At 41.0% G+C, this 19047-nt stretch overlaps 1 protein-coding gene across 4 annotated transcripts in view; it reads right to left on the bottom strand.

The window, feature by feature from the left end:
• The window catches only part of PTK2B (protein tyrosine kinase 2 beta), a 2401727-nt gene that overhangs the window by 1956163 nt on the left and 426517 nt on the right, over positions 1 to 19047 (bottom strand). For all 4 annotated transcript variants that reach the window (XM_044062346.1, XM_044062339.1, XM_044062341.1 and 1 more), the window contains exon 2: positions 3992 to 4075. The gene's annotated coding sequence lies outside the window, so the exon portion shown is untranslated. The remainder of the gene's footprint in view (positions 1 to 3991; positions 4076 to 19047) is intronic.

Below are 19047 nucleotides of genomic sequence, written 5' to 3'. Positions count from 1 at the left end.
TGGTGAGTCATTGTGAGTTTTTACCATAAGGGGGTGGCTTAGAACTCCCTGGTTTTGAAGTGGAGGTAGTCTACTGCTTAGATCTCTGCATTCCCTGAGGCTGTTGTCTGGGGGGTCTGCTTACACGGGGCCTAGGATGGGCCGGTTTACTGGGAGCAGGAAAGGACCAGTGTTTGGAGGGAAAATGCCTGCTGAACCTAGTGGGCTGGACCTGCAAGAAATCCTTAACTGTTTGCATAGATTTTGCTTTTTCTTCCATCTTTTTTAAGTCCTCTTCTGCCTTGGTGCCAAATAAATTATCTTTGTGCAAGGGGGCATCCAACAATTTAAATTTGACATGATCTGGCAGGGGCTGTTCCTTAAGCCATGCATGCCTTCTAATGACAGATCCAGTGACTGCTGCCCTGCAAGAAGCTTCTAGGGTGTCAAAACCAAAGTGCAAGGTGTGTTTAGTTACTTGTCTTGCAGAATGCATTAACTCTTGTAAATCTTTAGATTCTGCCCAAGCAGGAAAGGAAGACATTTTTTGTTTACGGAGTTCCAAGGTATGTTGCTGAAATTGCAGCAAATGGAAGTGACAATTTAGTGCCCTGATAGCAAGAGTAGCTGAGGTGTATACTTTCTTACCCCAACTGTCCAATGCTCGGGAATCCCTGTCTGATGGGGTGGGATTCTTAGTAGAGATTGCTTTAATCCTTTTGGCCCTTGAGAAATGACCTCAGGGTCAGCTGTAGGATTTTTAAAAAGATATTTGTGTGAGTCAGGGTCTCTATAGTACCGGTCTGGTTTTCTGGGAGCAGGAGGAAGGGTGTCAAGAGTTAAGCTGGATTCGAAGAAAACATCCTCCACAACATTCAGGACTGGGGGGATGGCCAAGGGTCTGTGTTGTGAAAGATCTAGGAATTCCCTGAGTCTCTTTTTAGACTGAGGGTAGTCCTGACTCTCCCATTGGAACTGCTCCCTTAAGGTATGCAGGGTTTCCCCAAAGGAAAAATCCTCTGGGGAGAGACTAAAGGAATGGAATCCTCTGCATCAGAATCCTCATGGGTTGCATGTCTTCATATTCAGATGCATCAGATTCATCTGATTCTTGTTCAGACAAAACTACAGGGGACAGATCTCTTTTCCTTTTGGAGGGGGTAGCTTGGCTTCCCCTGATCAGCATGATAAGGTCTTCCGCCATTTTAAGCATTTGAGACTGAGGCAAGGTAGCAGGCACCTGAGAGTGGGTCATCGGTTTCTTGGACATGGGTCATACCCTGGGCCTAAGAAACATGGCAGTTTTAGAAAGAACGGTAGTCACGAAAGAAGACATTGGTTTGTTTCAAGATTCAGTAGTGTGAAGGACTTCCTCGGAAGCTGGTGCCTGGTCAGCAGCTCCGGACTCATCCAAGGTTGAGACGACCTCAGTATCCTTAGTCGAAGAAGAGTTTTGCAGCATACCGGACTCCAAAAGGGTCTTGGTAGCGGCCTGCAAATCAACAGTAGCACGCATCAGGGGCTGCAAAAGTGCCTCACTGAGGACCGAAGAACTAACGACTAGCTTAACGGAAGCTTCGTCAGTAGGTTTGGACCTGTGTGGTCTGTCTCTGTCTTTGGGTGGCCTAATGGTTAAGGTGTCTGCCTTACAAACACAAGATGCAGGGTTTGAGTCTCACAAGGGATAATTTGCTAAGCTTAAAATGGCTCGCAAAGGCAGTTAGCTTAGTAAGAATCTATTATCTTTACATTTTTTCAGAAGATCTGCTGTCGGATGGCTTACTGAAGCCATATCAGAATTTGAGGACTGTAAGCAAAAATATCTGGCTACAATAAGGGCCCAATGATGGATAGTTCTGGCACTGAACAAAGCACAGAAGCGACGAGGGATGTCGTGGTCTGGGCCTAAACAAGTGACACAGTAAGAGTGGAAGTCTCGGTGTGGTATTTGTTTTCCACAGGCGAGACAATTATTAACTTTTTCTGACATCGGTTAGTGCAAGAAAAAAGGATCCCCAATGGGGTACTTAGCTTTAGAAGACTTCAACTTCCAATTCGGTAGACGAAATTTCAGGTAGCGGCTGACTGGCACTCGTACAAACTGCTTTTTCTTCGGGCTCCATGGCAAGAAAGACTGATGTAATGGCTTTGGCTGCCTTCCATTATACTACTGACGACCTGACGTCAGTCCTCAAGTGACAGCAACCGACGCAGAAATACTACGTCTCTGGTATTTTGGATGGCTGCAACAGTGAAACACGAAGAACATCTGCACCACTTGTGAATATGTGAAGTACAGTCATTAATAAAAAAGATAAAAAAAAAAAAACACTCTTTGATCTCCACTACTGCAAATCTTTCCTGGGCACCAAGGTAAAGCAACTATAAAATCTGGTATTTTACCTTCTAAGTCTCAGTTCTGATTAATATATGTCTTTTCTACCTCATCATTGCAGTTGTGCTGGGCAGAAACACTCCATGAGCTCTTTCAAGTTTTAATCTCTGCAAATTAAATTTTCCAATTTATACTGAGCAAAAGCCACAAAAATGTTTTCTTCTTCCTTTTCCAGCACTGTATAATTCAAATACTTTTCCTCAGGGATTAATACTCAGTTTGATTTTCATTCAGTCTCTCTCTCTAACTCATTTAAAACACATCCCTTTGCAATTCCTCAGCTACAACTACATTAGAATATGTCAGACACTTTTTTGGCTTGTTTTTCCTTGGGTTAAATTGAGCAACTAAAGAGTTGTTTACTTGTTTCATTAATCTTATTTTTAAAGATTTCCATCAATTGTACCCAACTCATTTTGGCACTCTGCCCTCTGAATCCTCACTGGTCTTCCATCAATCTCAGTAATGCAATCTGTGTCTTGCAGAATTCAAGCCTAGACTATGAATAAGAAGATAAGAGGACAAATGGTATAACTGTGCTTGGAGAAGGGGTATATGGGTGCCCATCTGGCCCATCATGGTCCCACTGCAGTAACAGGAATGGATTTAACAGTGATCAAAATCAAATATTCACACTTACAGAATGTTGCCTAAGCAAATGTGCTGCCTTCACTGTGTAAATCATTGTAATCGTCTTAATTATAGGGAAAATTCCTAAAGCTGGCACTTTCTGGGAAGTATGATTGACTCACTGCTCAGGTGAGGACCGGAGAATGCCCTTCAGGTTTGCAGAAGAAAATCCATCCTTGTCTTGGATATCACATTCAGTCCCCAGTGCTTTGAGAAAGTATGAATCAAGGACCATGTCATTGCTTCTAAGATGCCATGGGTACTAATTCTTGGCAGGAAGTCAATGAGAGCTGCAATACCCATTGTGTCATATGACCTGACTTTGAACTTTGAAATGGATCACACTGCAAAAGTTTATGTAATTTGCTAGTAACTTTGAAATAGTTTTGCTACTACTAATTCTTCTATTTGTGCTAAAAAGACAAACAGTAGATCTGACTAATTTCTAAAGACCTTAGTTCTGCCATAGTAATACCTTAACTGTCTATAACCATCTAGGGAGTGCAAGGTACTTTCCCCTCTTGTTCTGGGGATTAGGAAATTTCCAGTCTTTCAGAATTCCTAACATCCTTAAATATCATTTTTATAGTCTAAGATGGACTATACCCTGGCCGTAGGAGTTAATAAATACAGTTACCTTTATTTTATCACAATGTACCATAACAGAAGCATATCACACAAACTTTCAAATTGTTACAAAAATATCAGGTTACTAAGCTAGTAGTGTTAAAAAATTTGGAAGCAAACAGCATATGAATGAAAAATTGTTTGATGGTTTAACATACATTAAAACTAATAAATTAAGGATAACCATAAAAAAACTACGTCATCAGAAAGTGAGACTTTGAAATAAATTAAGCCCTACTGTCCTAATATTATGACATATTAAGTATATCGGTCACTGCTGTTAGCATTCAAATCTTTATTTACAGGGTTTCCAAAAACATTCAGTCTCAGTGATGGAAAAATGTAAACCAGAATTCATACCTAAGATTGCAGTCCTCCAATCAGCTTCTGGTATTTGTGATGTTGGACCTTAACTAAGCTGTAGCAAATCAAGCTTCAAATCTCCTGCAGATTAAGCACATCAGAAACAATGGATGAAAAAGGCTCTGTGGGTTCCCACACTTGTTATTAACTTCAGACAATGTAGACAACATTTCATAATCTGTTAGATATTGTACTATGAGGTTAGAGCCTTGCTGTAAGAAATGAAAAATCAGTTGCTCTCTAGGTGCAAATTATTTCTTCAGGGAAATAAAGACAGTGGTTGTTCCTCCTACACAACATACAATGTACAGCACATGTCAGAGCCACAATCTTTGGTGCAGAAAGCTGTGGAATCTATTCCCACACCAGGTACATGGATTGCTGACACTGCAGTGCAGCATAAAGGGGGGGTGCTGCATTCCTAAGTTTGTTGTCTTTCTGATGAGATGTTGAACCAAGAGTCTGTCAGTTTGTGCTGGTGGCAGTTCAGGTGGATGGAAAAGATCCCAGGGACCTGCCAAAAAAGAGTACAGGAAGTTCCCTGATGCCCTGGTCAAATTACCCCTAGTCGTATGCCATTGCATGCCTCCTCCGAAAATAAACTGTTGAACAAAGGGTATAAAATAAAAATACTTTTATTTCATTGCTATACTCGGGGCATGTTTCCATTTGCTTGTCACATTAATTCAGATGGAAATAGTAGTCTGATTAGTGTTAATTAAAAAAATTCTAACTTGATTAATTAATTTTAGTTGAGCTGTTATTCTCAGTATGCTTTAAATTAAATAGAATAAGTCTAATATATTCACCTGAATGTCAGATTTCATGTTGTTGCATCCCCAGGCCTCTCACTTGAGCAGTAAAGGTGTTAGGTTTGTTAATAAGACATAGGCCCTCCTTCATCACTGTGTGATATTGAGCATGCAGTATAAGACTGACTGACTGATGTGTGTGGGCTTTTGAGCCCACAAGCTTTAGCAGTTGCATGCATTTCCAAACAAATCCAAACTAGTTTGCTCAGTATATGTCATTAAACAGAACAGTAGTTTAACAAGACCACTACAGCTAGAACAAATAAACTGCTGGGTGAATTAATAGGTCATGACTAGCCAGGGAATAAAAATGGTTCAGGGCAGTCTTCTCTGACTATTAAATGCTCTGGCAATAAGCATTTTCATGCATTATAGGCAATCTGGAAGCACTTTTTTGTTAAGGATTTTTGCCAAACTTTGCTGTCCCAGCCCACAGATGGCAAGAAAATCTGTTTCACATTGTGATCAAAACTGGGGAAAACTGTAAAATGTTCTGATTAAACCTTTATATCACACTTTGAAGTTGTTTTAGTAGATCACTGCTGCATTCTTAATTATAAAGAACTCTGGTGCTGACAGAGTCTGACATCTGGTCTGACCTTCAGAGCTGAGTACCCTTCTTTTATGAAGACTCCCTTCCACAAACATTATCACATATATTATGCTGGCATCGGCCCAGCATATGTCATTTTTAGTTCTTTCTTGTTGCGTTACATTTTTCTAACAAAGGCATACATTGTAGACCAGCTTTAGTTCACACCTATGACTACACATAGTTGAGCAGGTAAGTAACCCTTTAGGAACCCTTTTAGTTCTTCTTATTCATAGTGTTACTAAATTGTAATCTGTGCTGAAGAATATGTCTGAGAAGCATACCATCATACATGGAAATGTAGGGTGTGTCCCTTCCCCTCACACACAAAAAGCAACCAGGTGTGCTTGTAGACATCAAATACTGCATACAGACAACTCCAGTTGGTGCCTATATTGTTTAGGGTCTGAACATGATATGGAATTTTTAATATAAGATGGGATGCCTTCTAGGCATACCAAACCAAAAACAGACTTGTGACATTATTACGTCAGCCCACCATATCTGTAGATCCTCACAGGTAGGCCACTCAATATACTACCTAGAAGAAAGAGTCAGGATAAGAAGCCACGACAGAAAAGAAAAGGAAAGGGAGACCCTGGAACATTTTATTCCCTCTAGAACTCCTACATCCAACAGCATCTAGAACTGTCTCATGCCAAGATGTCTGCTACTGCTGAGGCTTTAATGGTGCCCTTCTGGTGGCTGCCATGCATTCTGCCCCTAGCATATCCCATCGTTCCAAAGCTCAAGCCCAGCTGTTTATAGCAGACACCAGTTCCTGGATGTCTGCTCAGGAATCTCTAATTATATGAAAAAAGAAAGTGGAATTCCTACATTTATAGTGAAAGTAGACATCTGCAGTTGTAAATCAAAATCATGGGACATCCCCTTGGGTTCACAAGTCCCTGGTGATAACCCTTTCTCACAAAACCCTGTCAACTGATTCAAAGGTACCTCCCATGGCAAAACTAAAGTTTCCAGTTGCATGTTTGGCTCTTTGGCTCAGGTATCTTTCCATTCTTGTCTAGCCTGCAACCATATTCTGAACAGACATTTGTGTCTTTAGTTCCCACATCAAAGAAGAAGATCTCTCCACTAACAGACTCACAATTATATTCTGAAGCAGTGGACTATCTGAACTAGAGGTCACAGCTTTTCTCCTGTTTGGTTTGTTACACAGACTGTAAGGACACTATGGACTCTTTACTCTCTACCACTGGACATGTCATTTGGCAATACATTCTCAGCCATAAGGAAGCACCTCAAGTGGCAGTCTCAAGAAGCTTCAGTTTCCCAGACAGCATTTCTGAATCTTCTGGGACTTGAGCCCCAAAAGCCAGTGACTATTCCTCCAGTCCAGGGAGCCCTTTTGCATGTATCTGAATAAATATCACTACAGCCAGACTCCTAACTCCTACTCATATGATTCTCACAAGTTTCTGTATAGAAATCTCTTTGCAGATCCTGATACAGTGTCCCTCAAACCTGTTAATGGAGTAAGAGTGGCTCCCGGGTGGATTGATCTGAAAAAAAAAATCAACGACTTCAACTCTGGCCTTTGGGGCCTTGAACTGTCAGATCCACATCCTGAAGCATCAGGAGTATATACTTGAGCACCTCCAGGATGCAGTACAGGATAAAACATGAAAGCAACTTTGATCAGTAAGCACAGGCATGTTTACAGCTAGGAAAACATGTCATAACATGTGGGTATGATGTCATACATTCAGAATGCAGGGATGCTGTTAAGGAGTCAGTTATACGACTGTGGACTCAGACCCTGAATGAAGATGTGAAGTTGCAAATTCTCATTGGTCTCTGATTTGCTCTTTGAACCTGTAGCCTATAATGTGTTCAAGAGGCTGGAGGAGAAAGGGAAAGGAAGGAGTCAGTCAAAAATGTTGCAACCTTTTATTCCCAAATATGACAGAAATTACCACTGTAAGCAATATCATTCCTAACAGAGGCAGGGTAAATCAAGCAGTCAATAAGATCATGGAGATCTCAAGTCTCAGCAAGATGTACTTGTAATGGTATCAGCCTTTTATCATACCTAAGTGGCATTAGTACCACCTAAAATTTCTCTCCTGGAAAACAGCTTTGCCAATTGCTGTCATTTCTACTAGGAGAGTCTTAAAATGATAGGTTCTTATGAGAAATCAGCCCTTTTTGTAGTTCTGAAAAGACAGGGTGACCCTGTGGGCAAACCTCTCTTTCATGCCAAAAGTCATTATTACAGAAGTAGTCCTGAACCAATCCAACTTCCAGTTCCGTTGTTTATTTTATAGGTTGCTCATGGATCCTTTTCAGGGACATTTGCAGGAGATATGTTTTTTTACTGGATATCTGATAGTTTAAGTTGATTATGTGGAGTTTTCTTAACAGGAGGATGGCAGAAAATCTAGATTACAGTGGAAAATAAATTACATGTCCAGGCATCAAAATTCTTTATGGTTGAGGAGGAACAAAATACTGCTAGCATCTAAAAATATTTATCTGTAATCAACAGCAAAGGAGGGAGAAAGTACAATTGTGCAAACTTACCATAAATGTAGATGTTCGAGTGTATTCACTGTTGCAGCCATCACATTTGGGTTATCTGCTTGCAGTAGCCCTCAGTTAGCCTGATTATTAAAGTCTTGGGTCCTGCGTCAGTTGCTGTCTCATCTTCCGTGACGTCAGGTAGTCTGGGGTATAAAGCATGCAGCCGATGCCATTACATCAGTTTTTCTTGCCCCAGATGTCAGGTGCCCCCCCAATGGGAAGCAATTAAATTTGATATATATATATATATATATATATATATATATATATATATACACACACAAGGTTACACCTCCAACAAAAAAGCAAATACACCAAAAAGCTTTTAAGCAAAGTAAAGGAGAGTAAAAGGTATAGCCAAAAGAAGTCAGGGGGCTGGAGGGAGGGTAACCAGGACTGCAACAGTGAATACACTCGAACATCTACATTTATGGTAAGTGTACACAACTGTACTATGTTCTTCATGTTTCACTGCACTTGGGTAGATTCCCAAAGCTAAGGATGGGAGGAGGTAGTTAGATAGCATTAGGACCAGCTAGAATGCCCTGCAAGACTGCAGTGGCAAAGCCAGCTTTGGATTTAGAGAAAATGGTAATGCTTGGTGAAAGTATGAACAGAACTCCAGGTAACAGCTTCTAGGATGTCCCTGGTAGGTACACCTCTGAGAAAGGCTGTAGAAGTAGATGCAGCCCTGATTGAATAGGGTCTAATCCCCTGTGGGATAGGTTTTCCATGGTGCTTATAGCAGAAATTAATGCAATGGCCTATACATTTAGAAATGGTTTGCTTTGAAATAGTCTTCCCCTCTGCCCCTGCAGCAAATGCCACCAGCAATTGTTTAGATTTCCTTTGAGGTTTAGTACTGTCTAAGTAAAATCTAAGTTGCCTGTGCATATCCAAGGAATGCAGTATCCATTCCCCTTTTTTGTGTGGATTAGGAAAGAAGGTTGGCAAATGAATGGACTGATTAAGAGCAACACTGGATACTACTTTAGGCAAGAAGGAGGGATTGGTTCGGAGGGACACCCTGTCCACATGAAAGATGATGAAAGGCTCCACTGCCATAAGGGCCTGTAATTCAGATACCCTTCTTGCTGAAGTGATTGCTAAAAGGAAGGCTGTTTTCCAAGAAAGGAATTTTAAATCTGCATTTGTAGCTGGCTCAAAAGGAGGAAGAGTGAGTTTTTCCAATACAAAGTTGAGGTGCCAGGCTGGAATTGGGGCTCTCCTGGGTGGTCTTAAATTTTTGGCCCCTCTGAGGAACTGCTTGAGCAGTGGGTGAGAAAAGAGGGGTGGTTCCGTGTTATAATGAGCTGAAATGGCTGAGGCATGATTTTTAATGGAGGAAAAAGAAGGGCCCTTGTGAAGCATCTCAGTTAAATATTGAAGAATCTGAGGTAAACTGGGCGCTGCTGTGCCCATCCCTTGAATTTGGTTTCAGGCACAGAATCTTTTCCATTTTTCAGCATAAGATTTTCTAGTACTAGGCCTCCTTGCCTCCAAAATGACATCCAACACTTGTTTACTGAGGGATGGTAGAGGAGAGATTAGGTAATTAGCCAGGCTTCCAGGTTCAGGGTTTGAAGCTGAGGGTGCAGAATCTGGTTCTCCTGTTGTGACAACAGGGTAGGGGTCTGAGGCAGGTGCCATGGAGCCAGCAGTGACACACTGCGCAAGAGAAGGTACCAGTGTTGGCGTGGCCAGTCTGGTGCAATCAAGATCGTCCTTGGTTTGTCCTGTTTGATCTTTAGTAGCACTTTGGGTAGGAGAGGCAGAGGAGGAAAGGCATAAACTGATATGTTTTTCCAGCTGAAGGACAGAGCATCCACTTTCCAAGCTTGTTTGTAGGGAGTCCTTGTGCAGAATTTGTCCAATTGGTAGTTCTGGGGGGAGACAAACAGGTCTATATCTGGGCTCCCGTATTTGTTTGTCAACATGTTGAAAGTCTTTGGTTTCAGTTTCCACTCGTGTGGGTCCATGAGATTTCTGCTTAGTTCATCTGCCAGTGTATTTAGTCTTCCTGGCAGGAATTGAGCCTATAGATGCACTTGGTAGCTCAAGGCTGTGTTCCACAGAGCCATGGCTATTCTGCAGAGGGGGTGAGAATGGGTGACCCCTGCTTTTTTTTGTCCGTCTTTACCATTAATTGTCCTGGAAGAATGTTTTCCTTGAAGGCTGTCAGAGCATTCTGTACAGCTAATATTTATTTTTAATTGATATGCAGGTGCATTTGACTTGGGTTCCATTTGCCCTAAATGCATTTCCCTGCCAGGTGAGTCCCCATGCATAGTCTGATGTGTCTGTTGTTAGGGTTTTGGCGGCAGCGGGTAGAGTGAATGGTAGTCCCTTGTTTTGGTGGCAGGCCTCTGTCCACCAAAGGAACTCTAACCATAGGCAAGGTATGATAGGAATCATTGCTTCTAGGTCCTGAGAATGTTGACACCATAGGCTTTTTAAATACCACTGTAGTTTCCTCATATGCAATCATGCATATGGAATTAGTAGAATGCACGAGGCCATAAACCCCAAGGCTTGCAGTATTTGCCTTGCAGATTAGCAGGGTTTTTGTGGCCATTAGTCTGAAGTAAGTCGCCAAATGAATTTGTTTCTCTGGCATGAGGAAGGCCATCTGGGAAGTTGTATTCAAGCTTGCTCCCAGGAATATGATTTGTTGACAGGGTACCAGATGCGATTTCTTTTCGTTTTTGGTGTACCCAAGACAAGTTAGCACCTTTTGTACAAATGCCAGATGATTCAGAAGTATGCCCTGGCTTTCTGCCTGAATTAGACAATCATCCAGATATGGGTATATTTGAATATTTCTTTGCCTGCAAAATGCAATGACTGGAACTAGGTACTTTGTGAATACCCTGGGCGCAGTAGATAAGCCAAAGGACAATGCAGAGAACTGACAGTGCATGTAGCTTGTAGGTATCTTCTGCAAGATTCCCTGACTGAGATATGCAGGTATGCTTCCTTTAAATCGAGTGTTGCCAACCAGACATCTTTGCCTAGCATAGGAAGCAGCTGGTGAAGAGTTAGCATCTTGAATTTTGGAATCACCAAAAAGGTGTTTAAGGTAGATAGGTCCAGGATAGGACGGAGTATTCTTTTCTGGGTACCAGGAAAAGTCTTGAGTAAAAACCTTGTCCGTTTTCCTCTTCTGGTACAGTTTGAATAACCTTTATGTTTAAGAGAGAGAGTACTTGCTTTTGAGCCTCTGCCCACTGATTTGGGGGTAGCTTCAGCCAACCTTTTGGGGTTGGTAATGTGTGGAATTGAATTCTGTATCCTTGGGAAATTATCTTTAAAACCCATTTGTTTGGTTAATGAGTTTCCAGTTTTTTGCCTGCAGAGCAATCTTTCCCCCTAAAGGAGCAGTCAGTTGAGAAGTGCTTGGAAGTTTTAAAGTTAAGTCATTGAGACAGTTTACCATAGGGAGGAGTCTTACTACTCCCTGATTTGGAAGTGGGAGCTCCCCAATGCTTAGTCCTGTGTGTACCCTGGGACTGAAGTTTGGGTGTTCTGCTGGATCTGGATTTGGACTGAGAAGGCCTGCAAGAGGCAGAAAAGGACCAATTCTTAGAGGTCCAATGCCTACTAAATCTTGGAGGCTGTACTTGCAGGAAATCTTTAACAGTTTGCATAGTTTTAGCTTTTTCCTCCATCTTTTTAAGAACTTCTTCTGCTTTGTTGCCAAACAGGCAGTCCTGATTTAAGGAAGAATCCAGTAATTTAGCTTTAACATGATCTGGCAAGGATTGCTCCTTAAGTCAAGCATGCCTTCTAAGTACAGACCCAGTGACAGCAGCCCTACAAGATGCCTCTAGTGAATCAAAACCACATTGCAAAGTATGTTTTACAACCTGTTCAGCAGAATGCATTAAATCCTGAAAATCCTTATTTTTAGCACAATCAGGAATCAACATAATTTTCTGTTTAAGCAGTCCAATAATATGCTGCTGATACTTTAACATATGAAACTGGCAGTTTACGGCCCTAATGGCCAAGGTTGCAGAGGTGTATACCTTTTTACCCCATCTATCTAGCACCCGGGAGTCTCTATCAGAGGGGGTAGGAGTTTTGGCAGTAGTAGCCTTAATGCCCTTGGGTCCCTGTGAAATGGTCTCAGGATCCGCAGTAGGATTTTTAAAAAGGAACTTGTGAGAGTCAGGAACCCTGTAATATCTATCAGGTTTCCTGGGAGCAGGAGGTAAAGAGTCAGGGGCCAAGCTGGATTCTGAAAAGGCATCATCAACAATTTCTAGTACAGGAGGGATAGTTAAAGGCCTGTGCTGGGGCAGGGGTAAGAAATCCCTAAGCCTCTTTTTAGAATCAGAGTAATCCTGGCTTTCCCAACGAAAATGCTCCCTAAGAGTATGCAAGGTTTCACCAAAAGAGAAATCCTCAGGGGGAAGCAGTGGGAATAGAGTCCTCTGTATCAGAATCCTCATAGGCAGATAAGGGTAAATCCTGGTCATCAGAGGAAACAGAAATTTCAGAATCCTGGTCAGAAGTATCATAAGCAAGTTCAGTCCTCGGTGGCTGGCTTCCCCTGATGAAAGTAATATGGTCTTCAGCCATTCTTATCATTTGTTTTTTAGGCATAGAGGCCTGACCATGCGGTCTGGGTGTCAGTTTTCTAGGCATGGTTCGAATTTTAGGCCTTGAAGAAGAAGATGGCATTGATTTAAGATGCAAGTCAGTAGGCCTGAATACACCCTCAGAAGCTGGTGCCTGCACAGCGGCTCTGGACCCATCCAAGGTAGAGACATCCGCAGGCTCCACAGTTGAAGCATTTCGTGGCATACCGGACTCCGAATGGGTCTCAGTAGAGGCCTGCGAATCTGAAGTAGTGGGTATCAAGGGCTGTGAAAGCGCCTCACTGAGTTCCAGCGAACTGGTGACTGGCTTAGGAGAAGCGTCGTCAGCAGCTTTAGACCTAGGCGGCCTGTCTCTGTCTTTATCTTTGCGTTTTTTCGGAATGACGGTAGTCGGATAGCTTACCAAAGACATAGCTGGATAACTGAACCGAGTACCAAAATATTTAGAAGCATAAATATACCAACGACTAATTGTTCATTGCTTAAATAAGGCACAAAACCGACAGCGAGGTACGTCATTGTCAGGGCCTAGGCAGTACGAATGGAAATCTTTATGAGGTATTTGCTTTCCACACGTAATACAATTATTGACTTTTACTGACATCGGTTTAGAGCAAGAAAAAGTTTCCCCAATGGGGCACTTAGCTTTAGTTGAAGACTTTGATTCTGAAACTCGAAAATGAAAATTTCAGGAATCGGACGACAGGCACTCGTGAACTGCTTCTGCTTCGGGCACCGCACAGCAAGAAAGACTGATGTAATGGTGTCGGCTGCATGCTTTATACCCCTGACTACCTGATGTCATGGAAGATGAGACAGCAACCGATGCAGGACCCAAGACTTTGATAATCAGGCCAACTGAGGGCTGCTGCAAGCAGATAACCCAAATGTGATGAGTGCAACAGTGAAACACTAAGAACATCAATGTACTACTAAAGAATGATAAAAATGGTTTTAATGGAGATGAAGGACCCTGATAGCTGGAGATGACAGTACATCATGAAGGATGAGGACCAGACAGGAATGAGAAAAGAGGAAGATGATTATTTGGGGGACTTGCTTGGGAGTTCCCTGTACTGATGGAGTACATAGCTGTCACCTAAGGTTTTCTTAAAAGCATATGTCATAAACTGCCTTATCCGGTACTCTCCCCAGTAGTATTGGTTTGTATTGGGCCTTTATGGATAAAGTGCTCATGTGGAGCTGCCGAATACAGGACTCCATTCAAAATCCCTCAATTATGGATCACAGATTTCTTACAACAACGTTTAAATACAATCAAAAATGACTTCCTGATGGCCATTCTTTGTGGGAAGCAAATTTCACCATGCTGAACCTCCCTTAATATTATTATGCTTACATTTGGATCACTACAAATCAAATGAAAGAATAAACCATCTTACTTTCTAACCTTTAGGCATGAAAATCAGAGCCCTAAGAGTTACAAACGAGTCTGTTTAATGAATAACAACTGGGTAGTGGAAATGCCTGGGCTGTACAAGGTTCTGAACTCTTTTTACATAGTTTTGAATGCTCATGGTTTAGCCAGAGCATATCACAGTATGAAGCATTTATGAGTCAGGGGCCAAGCTGGATTCTGAAAAGGCATCATCAACAATTTCTAGTACAGGAGGGATAGCTAAAGGCCTATGCTGGGGCAGGAGTAAGAAATCCCTAAGCCTCTTTTTAGAATCAGAGTAATCCTGGCCTTCCCAACGAAAATGCCCCCTAAGAGTATGCAAGGTTTCACCAAAAGAGAAATCCTCTGGAGGGGAAGCAGAGGGAATACAGTCCACTGCATCAGAATCCTCATAGGTAGATAAGGGTAAATCCTGGTCATCAGAGGAAACAGAAATTACAGAATCCTGGTCAGAAGTATCATAAGCAAATTCAGTCCTAGGTCTCTTAGAGGGGGAAGGCTGGCTTCCCCTGATTAAAATAATATGGTCTTCAGCCATTCTTGTCAATTGTTTTTTAGGCATAGAGGCCTGACCATGCGGTCTGGGTGTCGGTTTTCTAGGCATGGTTTGAGTTTTAGGCCTTGAAGAAGAAGATGGAGCAAATATATGCCCAAAAGCTAAGTACATCTGGATATTTCACCTTATGTTTATCTGCTCTAGCCCACTGGACTCTAATCAACTCATTCTGGTAGAAAGTGTGATAGCTTCAAAATACTCCCTTCCAAAACGTAAAACAAATTAGAAACCATCCTGCAGTCACTTACAGAAAGTAATGCATCTTGCTACAGTAAACTACTCCGTTTACCACTATGCACTGCTACAGGAAAAGAGCTGGCATGCAGAAGGCTATTAGTATGGAAGAATCTGTAAGATGGAGATGTAGTACAGCAACAGAGTACTTTTGTGACTGACATCACAGAATACTTATGCAGAAGTCAAGTTGTTCCTCACAAGTGCACGTGGCTGGCGATACTGTGTCCAGAAATGGCCATCACTGAATGGCAGTACTAAGGAGCCTACAGTATAACACATGCCTTTCAACAACTGACAACATAACCTGACTCCATAAAGTACAGCAAAGTGACCATGGGTGCTATCTTCTCTACTCGTGTGCTGCCAATCTGTGAATGTTGCAATGTGTGGGAGAGACCTTGCTTTACATAAGTTCTTTCAGCTTTGTCCGAGCACTCACAGGACATCAGCGTATCATTACAAAAGCAGTCCAAATAAAGGAGAAATCAATGGAATGGGAAACAACTGGTCAGTTGCAATATGAAGATACTATGGAGCCTTCCACGGGAAACAAGTATAAATATTCACTTGCAGAGTAAGGGAAGGAACAAGAAACTGTGGCAACTCTGACACAGTCAATGCTGAGGAGTGATATGCCAGTGTGTTCCCATATGACAGAACAACGGATGACACAGGATGAAACTGAAGAGAATGTGCCACAGAAAGATGCTATAGAACTTTCTATAGAATGCCTTCAGAAAATGGAGAACAAAAAATGTGTCTTTAGTTTAGAAGAAAATGAGCTACGAGAAGAGTTGCTTGATTTAATAGAGATAGACAGTCATATTAAGATCAATAAAAGAAAAGGACTGCAGAAGGTAAATAAAACCCAAAAAGTTAGAAGTTTGATAAAACAAATGAACAAAATAATTAGGACTGACCACAAAGATCCAGGCGATATAACAGAAGTAAACAGGATATATTACTGTGCAGCTAAATTAATAACAGATAACATTCTACCACAAGAACACAGGGTAGTAAGAGAAAGGAAGGGGCGAAATCAAATGCTATCATGGAAGTTGTGATGCCTCACCACTGGCCCAGAAATCAAGGAGCCTCAATCGTCACCACTAGCATCAGTGTGGGACGTACATTAGGAGGATGACAGGTACACACACAGTAAAGCACAACTTCCCTTAAGAGCACACAGAGACCACAGTGAGTCTGGGGCTTAGTTCTCCCTCTTTCTCCAGATCCCCAATAAAACTACTCATTGGCACAGCTATAGAGTTGAGATATCAGCTGAGTGGCCAAGCCAAGACCTCCAACACTCTCTCTGTCCAAGCAGTGCTTCATGTCCCTGCCCAAGAAGCTAACACACACACTCTTGGAGATTTGTTTTACACACACACACACACACACACACACACACACACACACACACACACTTGGGAAGGCTGGCACAGATGCACTAGTTATACCCCCTTCTGCCCAGACTATAAGGTAGTTATTACTGCCACCAGCCAACTCTTTATCACTACTTTAAGGCCTTTAACAAAGGGTGTCATATCTTACTGTGTAATGCTACTATCAATACAAATGGTAGTTTGACCAAGAGCAAGATCATTAGAAGTGGCCTACACAATGTCATCAAATAAATATGCAAGTACTCTCAGAGATTAAATATGTCTAGACAGACCAGCCAAAATGAAAGTTTTAAATATATTTAATAATAAATAATAAAAGAACAAGACAATATACTAAATATACATTTACAGTAACATCAGAGTTCAAAATCACAGGAAATATTTACAACAATCTAAATTAAGCTTTGCAATATCCCTGACTATATCTAAAAGAATTATACTGTACCCCAGTGCACTTAATTAGAGCAGCAAGGCAGATGTGGTGAGTGGATCTTGACGTTATTAGGTCAAAGACAGAATACAGAATGCAGTCTCTCTCACAGACTTCTTAAATTAATATCTCAAATATTACTGCTGGGATAGCTTGCAGAATGAAATAATTTCTTGTCATCTGACTCTATCCGGGGTAAAATCCCCACTGCTGAAAGCTAGCAGTATTTAACATCTACCTGTGAAAATACATAGACAAGGGCTTTTTCCCCAGATCTTTGCAGATCCTGGAAGCCATAAAACAATAAAACACTTCCAAGACAATACAGAAAACGTCTCTAGTACAGACATTATGTCTCCTGCTGCACTGAAACTGAAATATATCATCTTTTTATGACCTGGCCATAAAGTAATTTAACTCAGCTATTTTTCTGAAGTTAACCTCCTGTGTTCCAAAACAGTCACAATAGTGTATGTACATTTCTGTTCTTTTCTAGTAGGGTACCCTGTGGTTACATTTTTAAGATGAGTACTTTACAAACCCTTTTCCACACACACTTCTGTACCAGCAGCTTGATATACACATAGCATGCAGTTCTAACACAAAATTCCAGATAGCTGGACTGGCAGTTGCCCCCTTTGACACAGAAGTATCAAATAGAGAAAACTATAAAGCAATTAAGACAATGTGTCACTGTTAGAAGAGTATCGAAGAGGAAACAGTTCAACAAAAATACTCAGAAAGACAGACATGATAAAACCAATGCTCAGTATTATAATGGATCGGGAATTATCGTGCACTATCACAAATGAACTAAAAATATAAGCACAGGCAGAAAACTTAGAAGATACACAGATAAATATAAAGGAAAAGTACAAAATAAGCAATTTATTGATGACCCAAAAAAGTTTTATAGAGAACTGGAAAACAAGGTGAAAGGAATTGAAAGACCACCAGAAAAAGAAGAAATAGATACATTTTGTAGAAGTATTTATGAAGATCTTGTTGAACATAACAAAGATGCTAAATGGACAGAAAAAGTAAAATAAATAGGAAGTTCAAAGTACAGGATAGGAAATGGGAAGAAGTAACAGCCAGAGAGGTTGAAACAAAGTTAAGAAAAGCTTCTAATTGGAAAACCCCAGTCCCAGATGCAGTACCTAACCTCTGGTTAAAAGTATTAAAATCTTTGCACAAAGATTTAGCCATGAGTAAGAACTACATATACGTGCACCCCAAACTGACACCAACCTGGCTAACAACAGGAAAAACAATGGTCCTACTTAAGAGTGAACCTGCAAGCTGCCCTAAAAATTATAGGCTAATAACTTGCCTTCCGATAATGTATAAACTATACACTGGAATCTATGGCAGCAGAGTTTATATTCATTTAGAAGAAAACTCAATTATGGCAATAGAACAAAAGGGCAATAAAAGAAAGTCATATGGAACAAAGGATCATTTGTTGTTAAATAAAGTCACAGTGGAGAAATGTAAAAAGGGGAAGAATCTAAGTATGACATGGATTGACTATAAAAAAGCATTTGACAGTATCCCACATTCATGGATAAAAAACTGCTTAAAATGTATAAGATAAACCCTACACTGATAAATTACATCACAGCAACCATGAAACTGTGGCAAACCACTTCACAGTTAAACTATGATAAAGGACAAATTATTATTCCAGGGATAAAAATCCAAAGGGGGATATTCCAGGGTGACTCATGGTCACCGTTGCTCTTTTACCTTGCCCTTAACCCATTAAGCTGTCTGTTTAACAGATTAGGTAATGTCTATAATTTGGCTCCAAGACTTCTCATCTTGTCTTTGTCAATGATTTAAAACTGTATAGCTCATCAGATGAGGAACTGAAAGCACAACTGCAAGTAGTCAAAACTTTTTCAGATAATATAAGAATGCCATTTGGTCTTGACAAATATGCAAAAGCAACCTTTAAAGCAGGAGATCTACAGCACCAAGAAAATATCAGTTTGGGAAAATAATGTGATGTAAAAGACCTTGTGCAATAAAGAGTGTATACATATTTGGGAATTGATGAAGGATCAACAATAAAATATGAACAAATGCGAACAAAACTTAGTAAGGAATATATCTGAAGATTTAATCCTGAAAACAGAGTTGACAACTTGGAACAAAATTCAAGTTATAAACCAATTTGCTCCTCCTGTTCTAAATTACAGTGTCGGAGTAATTGACTGGTCCCAAAAGGTGTTGGATAGATTAGCGAGGAAAATGAGAAGGATGCCTCATGTTCACCAAATGATTTATAAAAATCACTGCAAACTAAGATTATATATTCCCTGTTCCAAAGGAGGGATGGGCCTACTTGAAACTACTTACATGTATAGATCTGCAATTGTGGGACTCCACACATATCTACTGACCTCACAAGACCCAAATGTAGTGAAAGTTATGAAACATGAGG

This window comes from Protopterus annectens, chromosome 2.part1 (genome assembly GCF_019279795.1).
Source record: "Protopterus annectens isolate FY-2018-M chromosome 2.part1, PAN1.0, whole genome shotgun sequence".
NCBI lineage: Eukaryota > Metazoa > Chordata > Ceratodontiformes > Protopteridae > Protopterus > Protopterus annectens.
This window is presented reverse-complemented; position numbering and strand designations above follow the sequence as displayed.